The sequence below is a fragment of the Schistocerca serialis genome, chromosome 8 (genome assembly GCF_023864345.2).
Source record: "Schistocerca serialis cubense isolate TAMUIC-IGC-003099 chromosome 8, iqSchSeri2.2, whole genome shotgun sequence".
NCBI lineage: Eukaryota > Metazoa > Arthropoda > Insecta > Orthoptera > Acrididae > Schistocerca > Schistocerca serialis.
The window spans coordinates 340,387,432-340,407,956 of NC_064645.1; positions in this window are offsets into that span (position 1 = coordinate 340,387,432).

Here is a 20,525-nt window from a genome sequence, read left to right on the forward strand (position 1 = left end):
CTAATATTGCGTACCTCTACAGCAGTGATATACCTGTCAGTTAAGACAACAGTGTATGAAATCTGTCCTCTCACATAGTATACAGGTTGCCATGTACGTTAGTGCTGTCAGTTCCATGTTTACACTATAAGTTATGTCAAATGTGATCAAGAACAGTCACTGTGTAAGATTTGATAGCAGTAGCATACATGACAACCTGTATATTATGTGACAGGACAGATTTCATATCCTACTGTACTTTTAACATATAATAATAATAATATATACAAATATGTTTAAATACACTGGTCTTCATAAAAAAAACCTGCGCCCAGAAGTAGAAGGCAGATTGTAAGGATTGTTGGTAGATAGACAGGTAGATAATACGGCACATACAAAATGAACACACTTTCAGCTTTGAAGGGCCGACAACTATAGTGCTACATGACAACAAAATGCATGTGTTTGTACAGTGTTGGCCCTCATGGTTGTGAATACAAGTGTCACGATATCATGGCGTGGGGTTGTACAGCTCTTAGATGCAGTCCTGTGATCCTCCATCCCATGCTGCTTGCACGTAAGCACACGGTGGTTGGAGATGGTGTCCTGAGATGCTCTATGGCATCCTACACATACTCAAGTGGGGAGGGATCGAGTGATGCAGTTGGCCATGACAGAGTATCCACAGCTGCAGGGCATGCTCAAGATGTGGCAGCAGTGTGAGGATGAGTGTTGAAATAGGAAGTTCGAGAATGGCAGAGACACTGGTTGCAGGACCTTCTCTGTGTACCGTGCGCCTGTCATGGAGCCCATAAGGAACACTAATCGTGAACAGGCACCATAGAATATCATTCCCCACAACATCGCAACAGGCTTGCAGGGCATGTTATAGGAGACAACAAACTACTTTTTGTGGAGCTCTTCACTGCGCCTCCAGACAAGGACTTGGTAGTTGTCGCTTCCAGGCCGGCCGGTGTGGCCGTGCGGTTCTAGGCGCTTCAGTCTGGAACCGCGTGACCGCTACGGTCGCAGGTTCGAATCCTGCCTCGGCCATGGATGTGTGTGATGTCCTTAGGTTAGTTAGGTTTAAGTAGTTCTAAGTTCTAGGGGACTGATGACCACGGATGTTAAGTCCCATAGTGCTCAGAGCCATTTGAACCATTTGTCGCTTCCAAGGCAGAAGTGAGACACATCACTAAAGATGGGCTGCTGGCAGTCTGCAGTGCCTACCTCTGTCACTGCTGACACCAGGCAAAACGGGCGAGAGTGCGAGATGGAGGCTTTGTAAAAGTCGGCGTCCGGCGAGCCCTGAGTCAAGCAGCTTCCAGCCAATGGTAGTAGCACTTAACACAATGTTGCAGAAAAGGCAGGACAGCGCACTCAATGGCCCCTATAATTGTCATTGGAAGTGATCTCGCATGGCGAACAATCTATTGGTACTCCCTCCTTGTGGTGCATGGGGGAGATCGGATCCTACATGTCGTGCATGTGTGGTTCCCTGCATCCATTGCCACCAACAAAGGCAGTGGTTGTGGCTTTATAAACAGTGTGGCATCCAGTGTAGGTACTCCCAGCCTCCCACAGGCCCACTATATGGCCCCTGTTGAACTCGTCTAGCTGGACAGCCTGCAGTCAAAAGTGTCACCTGGGCATAGTGATGGTCTGCAAAGGCTTCCTGCACTCATACTGGCTAGCAAGGCCGTTTGGGGCCCTCTCATTTTAACTGATGGTCACAACATCATGGCCCCACACATGTCTCCCATGTGCACATCCAACAGTGCAAAAGTAATCATTGGCAACCTGATGTTGTGCAACATATTTACCCACTTTGCAGTGGATCGATCGGATCCTTCTGGATGCGGCTTCAATTACATTTGGTGTATAATAAAAATAATAATTAGTTTATATTAGTGTTCAGTTCATTGCTGTATGCTGAGGTGATAAAAATCATGGAATACCTTCGAATATCGTGTCATACCTTCTTTCGCCCAGCGTTGTGCGCCAGATTGACTTGGCATGGACACAACAAGTCGTTGGAATTCCCTTCAGAAATGTTGAGTCGTGGTGCCTCTATAGCCGTCCATAGTTGCTAAAGTGTTGCTAGTCCAGGATTTTGTGCGTGAACTGACCTCTCGATTGTGTCCCAAAAATTTTCGATAAGATAAAGGTCGGTGAATCTGGACGGCCAAATCATTCGCTCGAATTGTCCAGAATGTTGGTGACATGGCTCATTGTCATCCATAAATATCCCGTCATTGTTTGGGAGCATGAAAACCATCGATGGCTGCAAACGGTCTCCGGATAGCCGAACATAACCATTTCCAGTCAATGTCGGTTCAGCTGGACCAGAGGATGCAGTCCATTCCATGTAAATACAGTCCACACCATCGAGGAGCCAACACCACTTTGTACAGAGCCTTGTTGAAAACTTGGGTCCATGACTTAGTGGGGTCTGCGCCACACTCGGATCCTACCATCACGTCTTATCAACTGAAATGGAAACTCATCTGACCAGGCCACGGTTTTCCAGTCGTCTAGGGTCCGACCAATATGGCCACGAGCCCAGGAGAGGCGCTGCAGGCAGTGTCGTGCTGTTAGCAAAGGACTAGCTTCGGTCGTCTGATGCCACAGCCCATTAAGGCCAAATTTCACCGCACTGCCGTAACAGATATGTTCGTCGTATGTACCTTCATTTCTGCGGTTATTTAAGGGAACCACTCCGTGGTTCAGGTCGAAAAAAATCTATTTTCGGTTTTCATCATACTTCGATATACTAATGTTTTATCTAAGTACTCTGAAAAGGATTTTGCTGAAAAAAAATTTTTTCGAGCATTTAAAGAGTGTGTTTATGTGCCACGCCCACTTTTCTGTCAACCACTTTTGCGCATATATTTTAAATCTTTATATCACCTACATTGCACGTTAGGGATTTTTTTTTACTCCCGAGTGTGTTGGCTATCCTTGGAATGCAACGGTCGGTATTCTTTTGTTTCTGATATTTGTAAACAACACGCTTTCAAACACGCGGTTAGTTTTGTTCAAGTGTGATTGCGAGTAGTTGTTATAGAAAATTTGCAGGTATGTTATGGGCAGGCAATTAGGAGAAATAAAGAAAATCTGTATGCAATGAAGAAAGATGTTTAGGTCATATTCTTCCATAAGTCCTCTACTAATGATAAGACGTGTAATGGATTGTGTCCATCAGGAGAAAATTCGTGGTGCAAATATAAAAGGGCTCAGGCAACTGGAAAGTCTTATTCTCACCAGCATTCTCTTCCTGCTTCTGTTATTACAGCAATTAAACCTATTTTCAGAGACTTGGCTCATCCTGACCTTCTAAGGAAATGTCTGCTTGGGTACACACACAGAACCCAAATGAATGTTTCAACAGCATAATTTGAAAACGCCTTCCTAAAAACGTATTTGTGGGCATGCATACAATGAAACTAGGAGTTAATGATGCTGTTATTAGATTCAGTTGTAGTAATATTGGAAAGTGTTGGGCTGAAAAAGCTGGTAATTAATCCTGGTAAAAACATGATCACTGGGCTGCAAAACTGCGATAAAATGAGGACAGCCGATGCAGACAGGTCTGCAGCTAATATGGCCAAGAAAGCAAGACAAACATCCAGGATGGTGAAAAAGAAGCTGGAAAACCTGCTAGAGGCCAAAGAACGGCCATTATATGCAGCAGGACAGTTATAATTAACTGTAAGTACCAAATTTAAAAAGTGTTTTCTTTAAAGCCAATTTACCACAAACTAAAATTTTCAGTATATATGCCCCATTATATCAGAAACTACCATAGATAAATGAATGAAATTTTCAGAGACTCTGCATAACATAAAAAGCCACCTCTGGTACTACATTCATTAATATTCCCCCATCAGAAAGTTCACAAAAAATATTTTATGCAGAAAAATCTTAATACTTTTTGTTGATAAATTTAAAAAAGTATTTCTTAAAAACTATAAAATGAATAAAGTAGATTTTAGTGCAGTTGACTATTAGCATCATGTAACGGCTGAAAGCAAGGGGAAACTACAGCCGTAATTTTTCCCGAGGGCATGCAGCTTTACTGCAAGGTTAAATGATGATGGCGTCCTCTTGGGTAAAATATTCCGGAGGTAAAACAGTCCCCCATTCGGATCTCCGGGCGGGGACTACTCAGGAGGACGTCGTTATCAGGAGAAAGAAAACTGGCGCTCTACGGATCGGAGCGTGGAATGTCAGATCCCTTAATCGGGCAGGTAGGTTAGAAAATTTAAAAAGGGAAATGGATAGGTTAAAGTTAGATATAGTGGGAATTAGTGAAGTTTGGTGGCAGGAGGAACAAGACTTTTGGTCAGGTGAATACAGGAAATCAAATATGGGTAATGCAGGAGTAGGTTTAATAACGAATTTAAAAAAAATAGGAGTGCAGGTAAGCTACTACAAACAGCATAGTGAACGCATAATTGTGGCCAAGATAGACACGAAGCCCATGCCTACTACAGTAGTACAAGTTAATATGCCTACTAGCGTCTGCAAATGATGAAGAAATTGATGACATGTATGATGAGATAAAAGAAATTATTCAGGTAGTGAAGAGAGACGAAAATTTAATAGCCATGGGTGACTGGAATTCGAGAGTGGGAAAAGGGAGAGAGGGAAACATAGTAGGTGAATATGGATTGGGGGGAAGAAATGAAAGAGGAAGCCACCTGGTAGAATTTTGCACAGAGCATAACTTAATCATAGCTAACACTTGGTTCAAGAATCATGAAAGAAGATTGTATACATGGAAGAAGCCTGGAGATACTGACAGGTTTCAGATAGATTATATAATGGTAAGACAGAGATTTGTAAGACATTTCCAGGGGCAGATGTGGACTCTGGCCACAATCTATTGGTTATGAACTGTAGATTAAAACTGAAGAAACTGCAAAAAGGTGGGAATTTAAGGAGATGGGACCAGGGTAAACTGACTAAACCAGGGGTCGTACAGAGTTTCAGGGAGAGCATAAGGAAACAATTGACAGGAATGGGGGAATGAAATACAGTAGAAGAAGAATGGGTAGCTTTGAAGGATGAAATAGTGAAGGCAGCAGAGGATCAAGTAGGTAAAAACACGAGGGTTAGTACAAATCCTTGGGCAACAGAAGATATATTGAATTTAATTGATGAAAGGACAAAATATAAAAATGCAGTAAATGAAGCAGGCAAAAAAGAATACAAACGTCTCAAAAATGAGATCGACAGGAAGTGCAAAATGGCTAAGCAGGCATGGCTAGAGGACAAATGTAAGGATGTAGATGTTTATCTCACTAGGGGTAAGACAGATACTGCCTACAGGAAAATTAAAAGAGCTTTGGAGAAAAGAGAGCCACTTGTATGAATATCAAGAGCTCAGATGGAAACCCAGTTCTAAGCAAAGAAGGGAAAGCAGAAAAGTGGTAGGAGTATATTGAGGGTCTATACAAGGGCGATGTACTTGAGGACAATATTATGGAAATGGAAGAGGATGTAGAAGAAGATGTAATGGGAGATATGATACTGCGTGAAGAGTTTGACAGAGCACTGAAAGACCTAAGTCAAAACAAGGCCCCGGGAGTAGACAACATTCCATTAGAACTACTGACGCCTTGGGAGAGCCAGTCCTGACAAAACTCTACTATCTTGTGGGCAAGATGTATGAGACGGGCGAAATACCCTCAGACCTCAAGAAGAATATAATAATTCCAATCCCAAAGAAAGCAGGTGTTGACAGATGTGAAAATTACTGAACTATCAGTTTAATAAGTCACAGCTGCAAAATACTACTAACGCGAATTCTTTACAGACGAATGGAAAACTGGTAGAAGCCGACCTCGGGGAAGATCAGTTTGGATTCCGTAGAAATGTTGGAACACGTGAGGCAATCTGACCTTACGACTTATCTTAGAAGATAAGATTATAGCATTTGTAGAAAGCTTTTGACAATGTTGACTGGAATACTCTCTTTCAAATTCTAAAGGCGGCAGAGGTAAAATACAGGGAGCGAAAGACTATTTATAATTTGTACAGAAACCAGGTGCCAGTTATAAGGGTCGAGCAACATGAAAGGGAAGCAGTGGTTGGGAAGGGAGTGAGACAGGGTTGTAGCCTCTCCCCGATGTTGTTCAATCTGTATATTGAGCAAGGAGTAAAGGAAACGAAAGAAAAATTCGGAGTAGGTAATAAAATCTATGGAGAAGAAATAAAAACTTTGAGGTTTGCCGATGACATTGTAATTCTGTCAGAGACAGCAAAGGACTTGGAAGAGCAGTTGAACGGAATAGACTGTGTCTTGAAAGGCGGATATAAGATGAACATCAACAGAAGCAAAACATGAATATCCATGGGCTAGGCAGCACTAGAATTGTCCTTGCGTTTACGCAAACAAACAGTCTGGATGTGTCCTTTCCTTTGACAAAAGTGACAAACCGCGTTTCTTAACGGGCAACGTTCACAAGGATGAGCAAGAACACACTTAGGGCAAGACTTAACTCTATCAATTTGCACACGCGGCTGACGAATGTGTTTAACATGACGCGGCCGGCTAGTGTTTACAGTCTGACTCTGCCGGTGGGGCCGCGGGCGTGACATAACTTGCTTAGCACAGGCAATTTGAGAAATACATGGCTGATCTAACTCACACTCAGCATAGTCAAAAGTATCTTGGGCGTCAATGATGTTCATCACAGTCTCTAATAACGGGTCAGGCAACTTTAAGATAGCAGCACGAATACGAGAATCTGCAATGTTAAGAGTAATAGCGTCTCGTAACATGACATCACTGTAGGAAGCTCCACACACACAATTAAATCGGCACTGACGGGTGAGGCGCCGTAAATCTGTTAACCACTGTTTATTAGATTGATGTGGCAGTTTCTTTAATCTGAAGAACTTGAATCTGGCTGCTGCCACATGAACTCGCGACTCGAAATACTCAGCAAGCTTGTTAACAACAACGTCATAGTCTAAAGCTTCTGGCTTGGATTCCGGGAACAACTTACAAAGTAGTCGATAGACTTCCACGCCTGCAGTGGAAATTAAATAAAGCTGCCGCTCAGTACCCGTGATTTTTTAGACTGTCATGTGCGCCTGCAACTGCGCGAAATATTCTCGCCATTCTTCTCTTGATGCATCAAAAGCACGGAAAGGTGGTGCTGCCTGTGCTTGTTCCTTTTGTGTTGGAGGATTAGCCGCTTGTTTGGTGATTGCTTCCACCAGACTTTGTATTTGCTGACTCTGTAACAAGATCAACTGTTGTAATTCGGCAGACATAGTGAACACAAATTAAACCAGCCCCCAAAATTTTATCGCTATAATTAGTATAACCAGAAACAAGTTGAACCAGCCCTGCACACGAGTTCGGAAGCCCTCGTCGCCAGTTTTGTGGCGGCGTTCGTAGCGACAAACAATTCGCTGTAGAAACGGCTTACGAAGTCACCGCCACACTTTTAATAGCGGGCCGACCGGTCCGCTGGAACAGTGAACAGAAAGATGAAAACCCAAACACTCTGATTAAATAAAAGTCGGTACTTATCTTTATTAACGAAGATACAGAAACACAGTAGTGAACTCCGTGTCTACAGAAATCTGTCTAGTTCGAGTCGGAGCGGCTAGGTCAACGTCGGCTGACGACAAACAACAACTCTGCTGCGATGAACACACAACTGACTAGCAAGTACACAATTCGGTGGCGAGTATACAACTGAGCGGCGAATACAGAACTGTCCTAGCGCTCGCGACTCCAGCGCTTAAGAACCCAGAAGCCAGCGGTGGCGCGCGCAGACTTGCGGCGATTTCCTGTCTCGCTGGCGCTGCTTATGCGGACGGCGTCCGGACTTTGATGCTGCCAACCTTTTGGCAGCGGGCTCGGGTGGCATTACTGGCTAGGATATAACAACTTGCCTAAATTAACATGGGTTAGATAGGAAGGGTGTAGTCCCCTTAACGCAATGGTGCTTGCCTGTTGGCAGTGACAACTGTATGCGGACGCCGCGGCTGTCGGTCGATAAGTGAAGGGCATCGGCCACTGCGTTGTCCGTGTGAGAGATAATGCCTGAAATACAGTGTTCTCGGCACACTCTTGACATTGTGGATGTCGGAAAACTGAATTCCCTAACGATTTCCGAAATGCAATGTCCCATGTGTCTAGCTCTAACTATCATTCTGCGTTCAAAGTCTGTTAATTCTCGCCGTGCGACCACAATCACATGGGAAACCTTTTCACATGAATCATCTGAGTACAAATGACAGCTCTACCAATGCGCTGCCCTTCTACATCTTGCGTATGCGATACTACAGCCAACTGTACACGTGCACACCGCTATCCCACCTCAGGGTAGCATAATTTGCAAGAAATCGCATTTCAGAGAACTACGTCATTTGGAAAGCATTCGCCGGAAATTTTTAGAGGTATATACCATGCCATTCATTTAAAAACTTTAGTAACGACAAACTGACACAGAACTCATAAAGTCATAACCTACACAATGTAAAACTGAAATGTGCACTCACTATTATCAGAGCAGCACTCAGCACAAAATTGTGAACCCAAGTCTGCAGACTATGACATTGTGAGCTTGTAAATGGAGGGAATACCATTTCTTTCTGTCGTTCTCAGTTCCGATCGGGTAAGTCTTTCTGTCATGTACTTCTTCATGGAGGGTCTTTCCGTTAATATCAGTCTTTACTCAGCTTCGAGCGGTTTGCTGGTTCTACCTATAGATTCACGAACTGTGTCATATTTTAGTATTTTTACCCATCTTCTTGAACTGTAATTGTATATATCGAAATAATTAGCAGCCAGCTGCATAAAAGGAATTTTATTTCCTTAACGTTTCAGGCGCTTATTGCCCTTATCCATAAGGTTATAACTACTACATTAATTATGATTATATTGCGACACGCCCTGAAAGAAGGCACTAGGCACCTGAAACCAGTTAAAGAAATAAAATTTCTTTTATGCAACTGGCTGCTGATTATTTCGATATTTGATAGATTTGTTGCTGACATCAGGCACGGTCAGCCTTTTCCTGCATAGAATGTTTTCTCAGGACGTAAGCGCATCCACGTGGGAAGTTTCTCGGGAAAGCAACTGAAAAGTATCGTGTGTTAAGCATAAGATTGTAATTTTCTAGAAGCCCTGCTATTGTTAAACTTTTTTCATGCTACTTTCTTCCAAAAATAAACTAGAGAAACTTAGAAATTGATAAACATAAACGCTTACAGTAAAATATTTCTTGGGAAGCGCGGGCGCGGCGGGGGGAGGGGGGGGGGGGGGGGGACGTGGTCGGATCATGTCCCACATGATGCTACCCTCACCCTCACCAAACTCAAATACGCGCCCTCTTCAATTGCAGTAATTCTAGTTCTCCTTGAAAATTCCATTTTGCAGCTCTGCACACTGGACGTTTTTTTCTGTGGTCTCATACCCAAGCACCAGTGTGGGAATTCCTTTGTTTTTGCAAAATCGATCCGTGCAGGACAGTACACCCTACCAATATGTTATTCCACAAAGCTGCACGCGGAAATGCGGTTTCTCAGGGGCTTATCTCGGGTTCTATTGATCACAAAGATAAGGAATCCTGTGTTTTGGATAGGGCTTGGCATGGTAACCATTTTTGTACCTCTCGAAGGAACGTGCGTACTGTAATGTCCTAAAGTACAGGGTCAAAATTGAAACATTATACACTTCCTTCAGCCCAGGTAAACTGAGTAACTCGGTTGATTCCGTTGCAGTAAGTTTGGTGTAGGGTGGACCTTAGGCGGCTTATACAAGCATCACTTCTTCACGGGCGGTTCCTTAGAAAACTCCGAAAAACCATGATTTTTTTGGTACCAAAAGAAACAGTTGTGGGTATGTCCATTTCTATTCATGGTAAATCGTCAAAATTTTTGCTATATGTTCTTAAGATGGAGTTATCGTAGAAGCTTGAAACTTTTCTCGATCACCGTATTTGTGCACTTAAAATATGCACGTAATATCCGTTTTCTAGCGTAATTATGGTTTTAACTGACGTAGTGAACACACGGCAAGGGTTCTAGAGTTTTCGCAGGTGTTTTGAGATCATCAGATTACGCTTTCGGTTAACATTTTTTTACCAATAAAACTATATAACGTGCTGTCTCTCAATAATAGGTATTTCAGCCTATAAAATATGCCCAATGTAATACGGCATTACAAAAAAATAGCCAAGTAAAGTCATCATCTGCCTGAAAAGAAAGTGACTGCCAAAAATTACGTAAAACTGGAAGGACCAAAAATTCAGTAAAATATTTCTAATAAACTTTTTTTACGATTTTTACTTAATCATAAGCCTGACGTTCTCGCGTGTATTGTCATCGATGAACAAAGTAACCAGAAAAAAACGTATGGCGAACGATTTTGTGTTAATCTTATACTACGCATTTTAATTGTTGTTTACAAGTATCAAAGATATCAGGTAGTACATAAATAAAGGGTCAAAAATTTACCGACCTGTAGAATTCGCTTGTTATGAGTAGAGCACCCTGCTGTAGCAGGGAAAAGAAGCGAACCAGAGGAAAAATTCTCCTGTCGGAACACAAAAAAGGCGAATATATTTCTGTCTAAAAGACTTTGACAGAAAAGTGGGGAGCCGGTCGCCTCAATCATCATTCCGCATACCTCACTAAAAATTTTGGCATACGAACATATTCGCGCTTTTATGTGCTGAAAGAGGGAGCAGACAGTACCAGTGGAAGAAAAAGAAAGATGAGACTGTGACGATGGGAGAGACAAAGTCGCAGTGAAAGATAAAGAGAGATGGATGAAGACAATAGCAGTGGGAGACAGAGAGGAGATACTGATGGTCAGCGAGAGTCAATGACAGTGAAATCTTATGGGACTTAACTGCTAAGGTCATCAGTCCCTAAGCTTACATACTACTTAACCTAAATTATCATAAGGACAAACACACACGCCCATGCCCGAGGGAGGACTCGCCGGAAATAAAAGCAAAGTGAGCAAAAGAGAGAGGACACAGTGGAAACGAAAAATACTAATGCTTAGAGGCCATTCATAGGTTTGAGGGATCTGGACCCTTCCACACTGGTAAACTTTAACACAAAGGGATAGGGGACGACGCATTTTTGACCGAAATTTTAAACACTTGGGAGTAGGGGAAAATGTAAATCGGACCTCCCAGAATTTTTAAGCTAGCAAAGTATGGTGGAGACAGTGGCAGTGAGAAAGAAAGACAAAAACAGACACAGAAAATGGGAGAGACAACAGTGACAGTGGGATATACGATAAATCAATGGGAGAAAAAGGAGGCAGTGAAACAAAAATGGCTCTGAGCACTATGAGACTTAACATCTTAGGTCATCAGTCCCTTAGAACTTAGAACTACTTAAACCTAACTAACCTAAGGACATCACACACAACCATGCCCGAGGCAGGATTCGAACCTGCGACCGTATCAGTCCCGCGGTTCCGGACTGAAGCGCCTAGAACCGCACGGCCACCGCGGCCGGCGGCAGCGAAACAGAGACATATTAAGACAGTGAGTGGGAAATGCTGACGATGAAGGCTTAACTACAAAGAGAGACTGGGTAAATGGGGATATCCGTGGTAATTATTTTGAAAATACAGGTTCACACTGTTGTGGAAATCTGCAGGAATAATTACTTTGCAGCTAAATGTTAGAAGACAGTGTCAATACATACGCACGATGTATAGTAACTATTATTACTGTTTCAAGACACTATCATCACCCATTCGAGGTGGGGGGCGACAATGTTTACTGGAATGTCAAGTGTCCTGGAGAGAGCAGATACGTTTTTGATATCTGCAGGGGCTAAAGATGGCGACATACCCTGGTTTTCTGAATAATTGCACGCACATCCTATTTCTGTCATATCAGAAGCTGCTCTATAGCTGAGTCATCCCTGTTTCATTTACGGTATCAGTTGTAAATTACGCATTTACAGATATCTGTCACAAAGGACAAGGACGCTATTCTGGGACACTCCACTATCTGGAACCTTCAATCCACGTTTTGACGCCTGTTTGTATTTCACATACAATATAAACACTTTTTCTTAAATATATTTACAAGCACAAATGCAACACTTGTTACATTCAGAAGGGTAGCACGTTAACGTGATTTGATATTATTTACGTCTATATCTAAATTCTATAAACCACCATGAAATCTATGGCAGACGGTACTTTTTTTCTTTATGGTTAATTTCACATCTGATACAGGGAGGCCAGCAGCGGCATACTACGCCGCTCTGCGATCACAGATAAAACTACTGATACAAAAGAAGACAATCGCAGAACAGACATGTTGGATATACAAACGTTGACCTACAAAATTAAAACATACGGAGCCGTTCATGGGCGCAGAGTCCAAAATAAAAATGTTCAGACACGTGGACACGCACAGAGATGACAGATGACGCACGCGAACATTGGAGCACAAACGATTAAACACTGGAAAACTTGAGCACGAACGCGACGGCACACACAAACACTAGGTGATGATCTCCAGTGCGCGAAAGTTCACTATACGTGTACGAGTCCTGGGACCTGCCAAAAGGAGAAAGGGGGGGGGGGGGAGGAGGGAGAGGGGAGTGTGTAGATGTCAGTGGCAGAGGAGATGGGAGGGTGAGGAAAGAAGGTAGTAGGGGTAGGGGAAGCCTGGAGGAGGAGGGAGGGAGGAAGGGAGGGGGGAGAGAAGGGAGAAAGGGTGCCCTCAGGAAAAAACACAGGGTGCGGTAGAGGAGGATCAAAGTTGGTAGGAGGGGTAAATGGAGGGGATGACGGAATCATTAGGGAGGGGGAGTTGTAGGAAACCACCCTGGGCGAGCGTATGGAGAGTGGAGAGATGGAGAGCAGGTGGGATTTGGGAATGCAGGCACGGCAGTGGACGAGGGTGGGAGAGGATGGGAGAGACAAGCGGGTGAGGGGGATGAAGTTTGCTCGAGGTGTAGAGAATCCGTATCCATTCAAGGAAGAGAAGGCGGTGCGGGAACGGAACAAGGTCATATAGGATCCACGTGAGGGAGGAGAGACAGATGCGATAGGCGAGGCGGAGCGCATGGCGTTCTAGGATTTGAAGGAATTTGTAAAAGTTAGGAGAGGCGGAGATTCAGGCGGGATGAGCGTAGCAGAGGATAGGGCGGATAAGGGATTTGTAGGTGTGGAGGTTGCTGGAGGGGTCCAGACCCCATGTGCGGCCAGATGGGGCAGGCGGGTACTTCCCACTGTGCCATTTATTAGGGCATTTTCTCATTCCATCTGCGTATGAAGCTTAGGGATAATGATTGCTTAAACACCTATGTGCATGATGCAAGTAGTCCAATCTTGTCTTATGCAGTTCGTGACAAACAGGGTGGTCCATTGATTGTGACTGGGCCGAATATCTTACGAAATAAGCGTCAAACGAAAAAAACTACAAAGAACGAAACTTGTCTAGCTTGAAGGGGGAAACAAGATGGCGCTATGGCTGACCCGCTAGATGGCGCGTTTGTTTTTTAAATAGGAACTCCCATTTTTATTACATATTCGTGTAGTATGTAAAGAAATATGAATGTTTTAGTTGGACCACTTTTTCCGCTTTGTGATAGATGGCGCTGTAATAGTCACAAACATATAGCTCACAATTTTAGACGAACAGTTGGTAACAGGTTGGTTTTTTAAATTAAAATACAGAACGTAGGTACGTTTGAACATTTTATTTCGGTTGTTCCAATGTGATACACGTACCTTTGTGAACTTATCATTTCTGAGAACGCATGCTGTTACAGCGTGATTATCTGTAAATACCACATTAATGCAATAAATGCTCAAAATGATGTCCGTCAACCTCAATGCATTTGGCAATACGTGTAACGACATTCCTCTCAACAGCGAGTAGTTCGCTTTCCGTAACGTTCGCTCATGCATTGACGATAGCAAATATCCTTCAACTTTCCGCACAGAAAGAAATCCGAGGACGTCAGATCCGGTGAACGTGCGGGCCAATCCACCTGTCATGAAATATGCTATTCAATACCGCTTGAACCGCACGCGAGATATGTGCCGGACATCCATCATGTTGGAAGTACATCGCCATTCTGTCATTCACTGAAACATCTTGTAGTAACATCGGTAGAACATTACGTAGGAAATCAGCATACATTGCACCATTTAGATTGCCATCGATAAAATGGTGTCCAATTATCCTTCCTCCCATAATGCCGCACCATACATTAACAGGCCAAGGTCTCTGATGTTCCACTTGCCGCAGCCATCGTGGATTTTCCGTTGCCCAATAGTGCATATTATGCCGGTTTACGTTACCGCTGTTGGTGAATGACGCTTCGTCGCTAAATAGAACTCGTTCAAAAAATCTGTCATCGTCTCGTAATTTCTCTTGTTCCCAGTGGCAGAACTGTACACGTCCTTCAAAGTCGTCGCCATGCAATTCCTGGTGCATAGAAATATGGTACGGGTGCAATCGATGTTGATGTAACATTCTCAACACCGGCGTTTTTGAGATTCCCGATTCTCGCGCAGTTTGTCTGCTACTGATGTGCGGATTAGCCACGACAGCAGCTAAAACACCTACTTGGGCATCATAATTTTTTGCAGGTCGTGGTTGACGTTTCACATGTGGCTGAACACTTCCTGTTTTGTTTAATAACGTATGTATCCGGCGAACGGTCCGGACACTTGGATGATGTCGTCCAGGATACCAAGCAGCATACATAGCACACGCCCGCTGGGCATTTTTATCACAATAGCCATACATCAACACGATATCGACCTTTTCCGCAATTGGTAAACGGTCCATTTTAACGCGGGTAATGTATCACGAAACAAATACCAACCGCACTGGCGGAATGTTACGTGATGCCACGTACTTATACGTTTTTGACTATTACAGCGCCATCTATCACAAAGCGAAAAAAGTGGTCCAACTAAAACATTCATATTTCTTTACGTAGTACACGAATATGTAATAAAAAATGGAGGTTCCTATTTTTAAAAAACACGGTTGATATCCGTTTGACCTATGGCAGCGCCATCTAGTGGGCCAACCATAGCTCCATCTGGTTTCCCCCTTCAAGCTAGACGAGTTTCGTTCTTTATAGTGTTTTCGTTTGATGCTTATTTCATGAGATATTTGGCCCGGTCACTATCAATGGACCACCATGTATATAGGGGCCTAGATTCCTCACTTAATACTTGTTCTTGAAACTTCATAATTAGGCTTTCACGGGATATGATGTAAGAGAAGTTCACAAGTAAATCCAGAGGCCAAGGTGAAAATTTGTTCTGGACCAGGGTTCGAACCCAGACTTCTTGCTTTATGCAAGTGGTCACCTTAACTGCTTCAGTTATCTGAGCACGTTTTGCATCCAGCCCAAATTTTCAACTTTTCACACACGAACACTACCGTCTATTGTCCTCATTGCTCGCAGCTTCACCTGATTCCAGGAAGAGTTCAGACGTAGTCTGCAACGCACTGAAGGAATCATTACTCATGGTCAAGGTGCATACAGGTATCCATACACATGTGGTGCCTATTCTTTAGAACGTGTCCAAAAGAACGGACAACGTTTTTTGATGATTCAGGGCCCCTATATACACTGATCAGACAGAACATTGTGACCACTTACATAATATGTCCACCCTGGCACGGATAACAGCGGCGACGCGTCGTGGCAGGGAAGCAATGAGGCCTTGGTAGGCCGCTGGAGGGGGGTGGCGCCACCTCTGCGCACACAAGTCACCTAATTCCCGTATATTCTGTGAAGAGGTGTGATGTTCTCTGAAGCCACGTTCGATCACACCCCAGATGTGTTCAGTTGGGATCAGATCTGGCGAGTTGTGGGGACAGTGCATCAACTGAAACTCGCCACTATGTTCTTCGAACCAGACCATCACACATCTTGTTGACAAATGCCACGGCCCTCAGGAAACACTATCGTCATTAACGGATCTTCGTGGTCCGCAATCGCTGTACGATACTCCTTGGACATCATGATGCCTTGCATGAATGCAAACGTGAATGTTCTCCAGAGCATAACGGAGCCGTCGCGAGCTTGTCTCCGCCCCACAGTACGGGTGTCATGCAGCTGTTCCCCTGGAAGACGACAGATTCGCGCCCTCCCATCAGTATGATGAAAAGGTATCGAGATTCGACAGACCATGCGACGCTCTGCCACTGCGCTAACATCCAGTGATGATGGTCACTTGCCCATTTCAGTCGTAGTTGCCAATATTGGGTCGTCAGCTGCAGAAGCGCATTGTTAAGTGTTCAGTGCATTGTGTGTTCAAACACACTTGTATTCTGTACAGCATAAAATCTGATGTTAGTTCCGCCACAATTAGCCACCTGTCCTTTTTTATCAGTTTGCCCAGCCTACGACATCTGCCATCTATAATGAGGGGTAGCTGCCCAACCTCACGACGACTGGACGTGGTTTCACTTTGGTATCGCCACGTGCTGAAGACACTCACCACAGCACCCCTAGAACACCCGACATGTCATGCAGTTTCCAAAATGCTCGTTCCGAGCCTCTGGACCATTACAATCTACCCTCGGTCAAACTCAGGTGGATTGCATGCCTTCCCTATTCTACACGTGGACAGCACACTCACTGATACTACATGAACCGTGCGTGTGTTTGACTAGCAGTCATTCCTCGCTAGGTGAGACTGCTTTCGCCTGGACTGGTTTGTGTCGACAGTAAGTCGTGGTCATAATGTTCCAGCTGATCAGTGTATACATGTTGTAAGAGAAATTGAGACTTCAGTTACAATTAGGCATTGAGATAAATCCAATGGCGACAAGTGAAAATTTGTCTGAGGTCTGAATTTCTCTTACATCATGCACATATACAGTCGTTGAATCAAAAATTGGTGTCTGTTCTTTCGGACATGTGCAAAAGAACACGCACCACACAAATATTTTCCCGTCATAGTTTATGCCTCTCTTCAAGTGTCCGCCATTTCAGTTTCTTCATCACTTACTCGAGTCTCTTCCACAGGTCAGTCAAATCTGTGACCATTCTTCCCTGCTCTTTTTTGTATAAGTTGAAACATCCCCTTAGAAAAATATATGAATTACTGTGCTGGTAAACCTCTTACGTTATTTGATTTTCAAACAGCTGAGCAAAACTGAACGTACTCAGATATTTATCTCTTTACTTATTCTGATCAACACTGAATTGACACACAATACTTCTTTCAGCGTAACGCAATCTGACTGTCAATAATCCCTACAAAAGTATGGCCCTGACTAACAGTAACCTATACCTCTCATGAATCACTTACCTCACAGAAGTCTTCGTTTCTGAAACTACTGCAATACAGCGAGCGCCAATACTGTCAGATAAATAAAAGATTCTAACTGCTGAAGGCACTAACTACTGATAGGCATAGTTAGCAAATGAAAGATTTTGATAGAGAACAAACAATGTATTTACCTTAATAGTGCTCAATATATATATATATATATATATATATATATATATATATATATATATATATATATATATAAAATCCAGTCTTACAAATTTCCTTTTTCTGACGGACACACGTCCAGATCGTCCGCTCTCAAAATTCTGCCGTCTCTCTCCCCACATCCACCACTGCTGGCGGCTCACCTCCAACTACGCAACGCTACGCGCTGTTCACATCCAACTGCCCAACACTACAATAGCGAATATTCCAACAATGCAAATCAGCCACAGACTGTACACAGCACAGTCAGTGATTTTCATACAGAGCGCTACGTGGCGTTACCAACATAAAAACCTAAACAGCCTACTTACAAAGATTAATATCTCCTGCAAGTCCTAGCTGGAATGAGTCACACACATTTCAGCAATATTCTGGCAGTGGTCTCAGGAGTGTTTTATAAGCAGGCTACTTGATAGACTGGTTGCATTTTCCTAGCATCCCACCAACGAATCGAAGTGTACCACCTGCTTTACCCCTTTTTCTTTCACAGCTCAATTTCATAATTATGCAAATAGTTAAACTAGATGATTAACGTACATTTGATAAACGAACTGCATTTATTAAAGGACGTCATCCAAACACCATGAGCTGAATTTAAAATTTTTATTAGCCACACCATTATTCAGGCGTATAGCCCGTCAATGGCATCTGATACAGAGGAACAAACAACTACATGTACATCAGTTACTACAACATGACAATTGTATACATAACAGAAGAAATATAAGTCTACTTGCGTTATGTGTACAGCTTGATGTGCATCTAGGAAGCATATATTAATCTGACATATATGAATGCATGTCAGATATGTATATGAATATGATCTTAGAAATAACAAAAGACATGTAATGTAGACTCTTTCACCTGTCAGGTGCATGTTTATACTATATGACAGGTATGTCAGATATGATCAAAAACTGTCAGTACCTAAGATTTGATAGTAGTAACATGACAACATGTGTACTGTGAGGTAGGACATATTTCATATCCTATTGTATTAACATACACAAGGCTGAAATTGGGTTCTAGGTATTCACATATTTGTTTGCTTTCTACACTGCCCAGACACATTAATGTGACCACTTGTCAAAATCCTGAATAACCTCCTGCAGAAAGACAGTCAGTGATGTTCTAGAAGTACCAAAAGAGACGTGGAGCCATGCCGATTCCAATGCTGTGACCACCTGCACTAGGTTTCTCAGCTAAGGATCCACAGATTCTCGACTGGGTTTAAATCCAGGAAGTATGGTAGCCAGATGTGTATGATAAACTCACACTGGTGCTTTTCAAACCAAGAGCATACACTGCAACTGCCTGACATGTTGCGTTGTCCTGCTGGTAGATGCCATCAAACTGAGGGTAAATAAAACTACATTTATGGGTGGACATGGTCCCCTAGTATAGAGGCATACTTGTTTGATCACCCAGTGAATGCCACGAAAACATTTCCCAAAACATAACTCCCCCTCCTCTGACCTGGATCCTTCCAAGGACTATTGCAGGATATTCGTTTTCAGACATTTCACTCTGTACACACCAACAGCCATCTGTCTGAAGGAGCATAAAACGTGGGTCATCCGGAAACTACATCTGTCACCACTCAGGGGACGTCCAGTTATGGTAATGGCATGCAAATTCCAGCCTTCAGAGCCAATGAACAGCTATCAGCATGGGTGCATGAACCAGGCACCTGCTACTGAGACCTATACATAACAACGTTCGCTGAATAGTCGTTGAGGAGACACTGTTGGTAGTACCTCAGTTCATCTATTTGGGTTTTTGCCTTCTCAACAGTTGCACATCTATTTGCCCATATGCGTCTCTGCAGCCATTGTTCACCCCTGTGATCTATGGCCTGTGGTTCAGCACAGTTACCTCGGCGCCAGCTTCGGACACTGCCATTTTACCATGAACAGAACTTGAACTGTGGCACCACACATTTTACCAACTTAGCGGTTTCAGTAATGCTTGCACCCTTGTCCCAAAACCCAATGATTATGCCCTTCAGCTGTCAGATTAATTGCTCCATTACTGCATTACGATAACAACTGCACTGTTTTCCATACACCCTGCCTGATATGCTTTATATGCCCTCCATTGCTAGTGATGCCACCGGCCATGTGTGAGTGGTTATGTACGTTGACAAATATCGATGTTGGTTTCATAAAAGGGACTGGACTGTGTAGATGCACATAAGCTGAACATCGTATAGTGTTTATAGCCGACGTGCATGTCATTGGTGTAGAGATAAATAATGTAAGAACATTTATGTTTCTGCTACTATGTATACAGCTGTCATGTTTTAGAAATAGATATATATGCGGCTGTTTGTTTTTCTTATCAGATGACGCTGACAATGGTTTATAATCTGAATACCAGTTTGCATAATAAACATTTTAAGTGCAGTGCATGGTGTTTAAAAATATGTCCTTTAAGATATGTTAAAGCTGTGGAGCACCAAGCGCTAAGGAATTGCATTTTTTTAGCATATAGTACTACATACGAAGTACATTCAAAAATGCAAGAGGAAAAACATAAATTCTGACTTTAGAAGAGTAATTTAGGTGTGAATTTGATTCCATATGCTAACTGTGCTAATTGTGCTAAGCGAACAATAGTGATGTGATAGCTAGACTTAATTTCACTGTAAGATCTCCTGGTTGTAATACACGAATTACGCTAAAAACATTTGAAGGTAAGCATTGTGTGATATCTTGTAGCACAACATCATTTGACTTCCCAATGTTGCGGAAGTATTCTACAGAAAAATCTGCAAAATTGGTTTTAATAATGACGACAGAAAAGCGTACCTTATGGAACGTATCAATAACATGACAAGCTATGTTGTATTAAAATGCGCTAGTGATTGACTTCTATGTTACTATTTAGTGGAAAATAAATTATGAAGTTCGATATAAGAAAACGAAAATTCAGGCCAAGTGCAGCCTATTGTCTCAGCTCCGGCGTATCGGGCAGATTGTCATTTATAAAATTTTAATATCTACGGATGCAGGTGCCGATAATGGACTTGAAGATGAGGATAAAAGCTATTGTA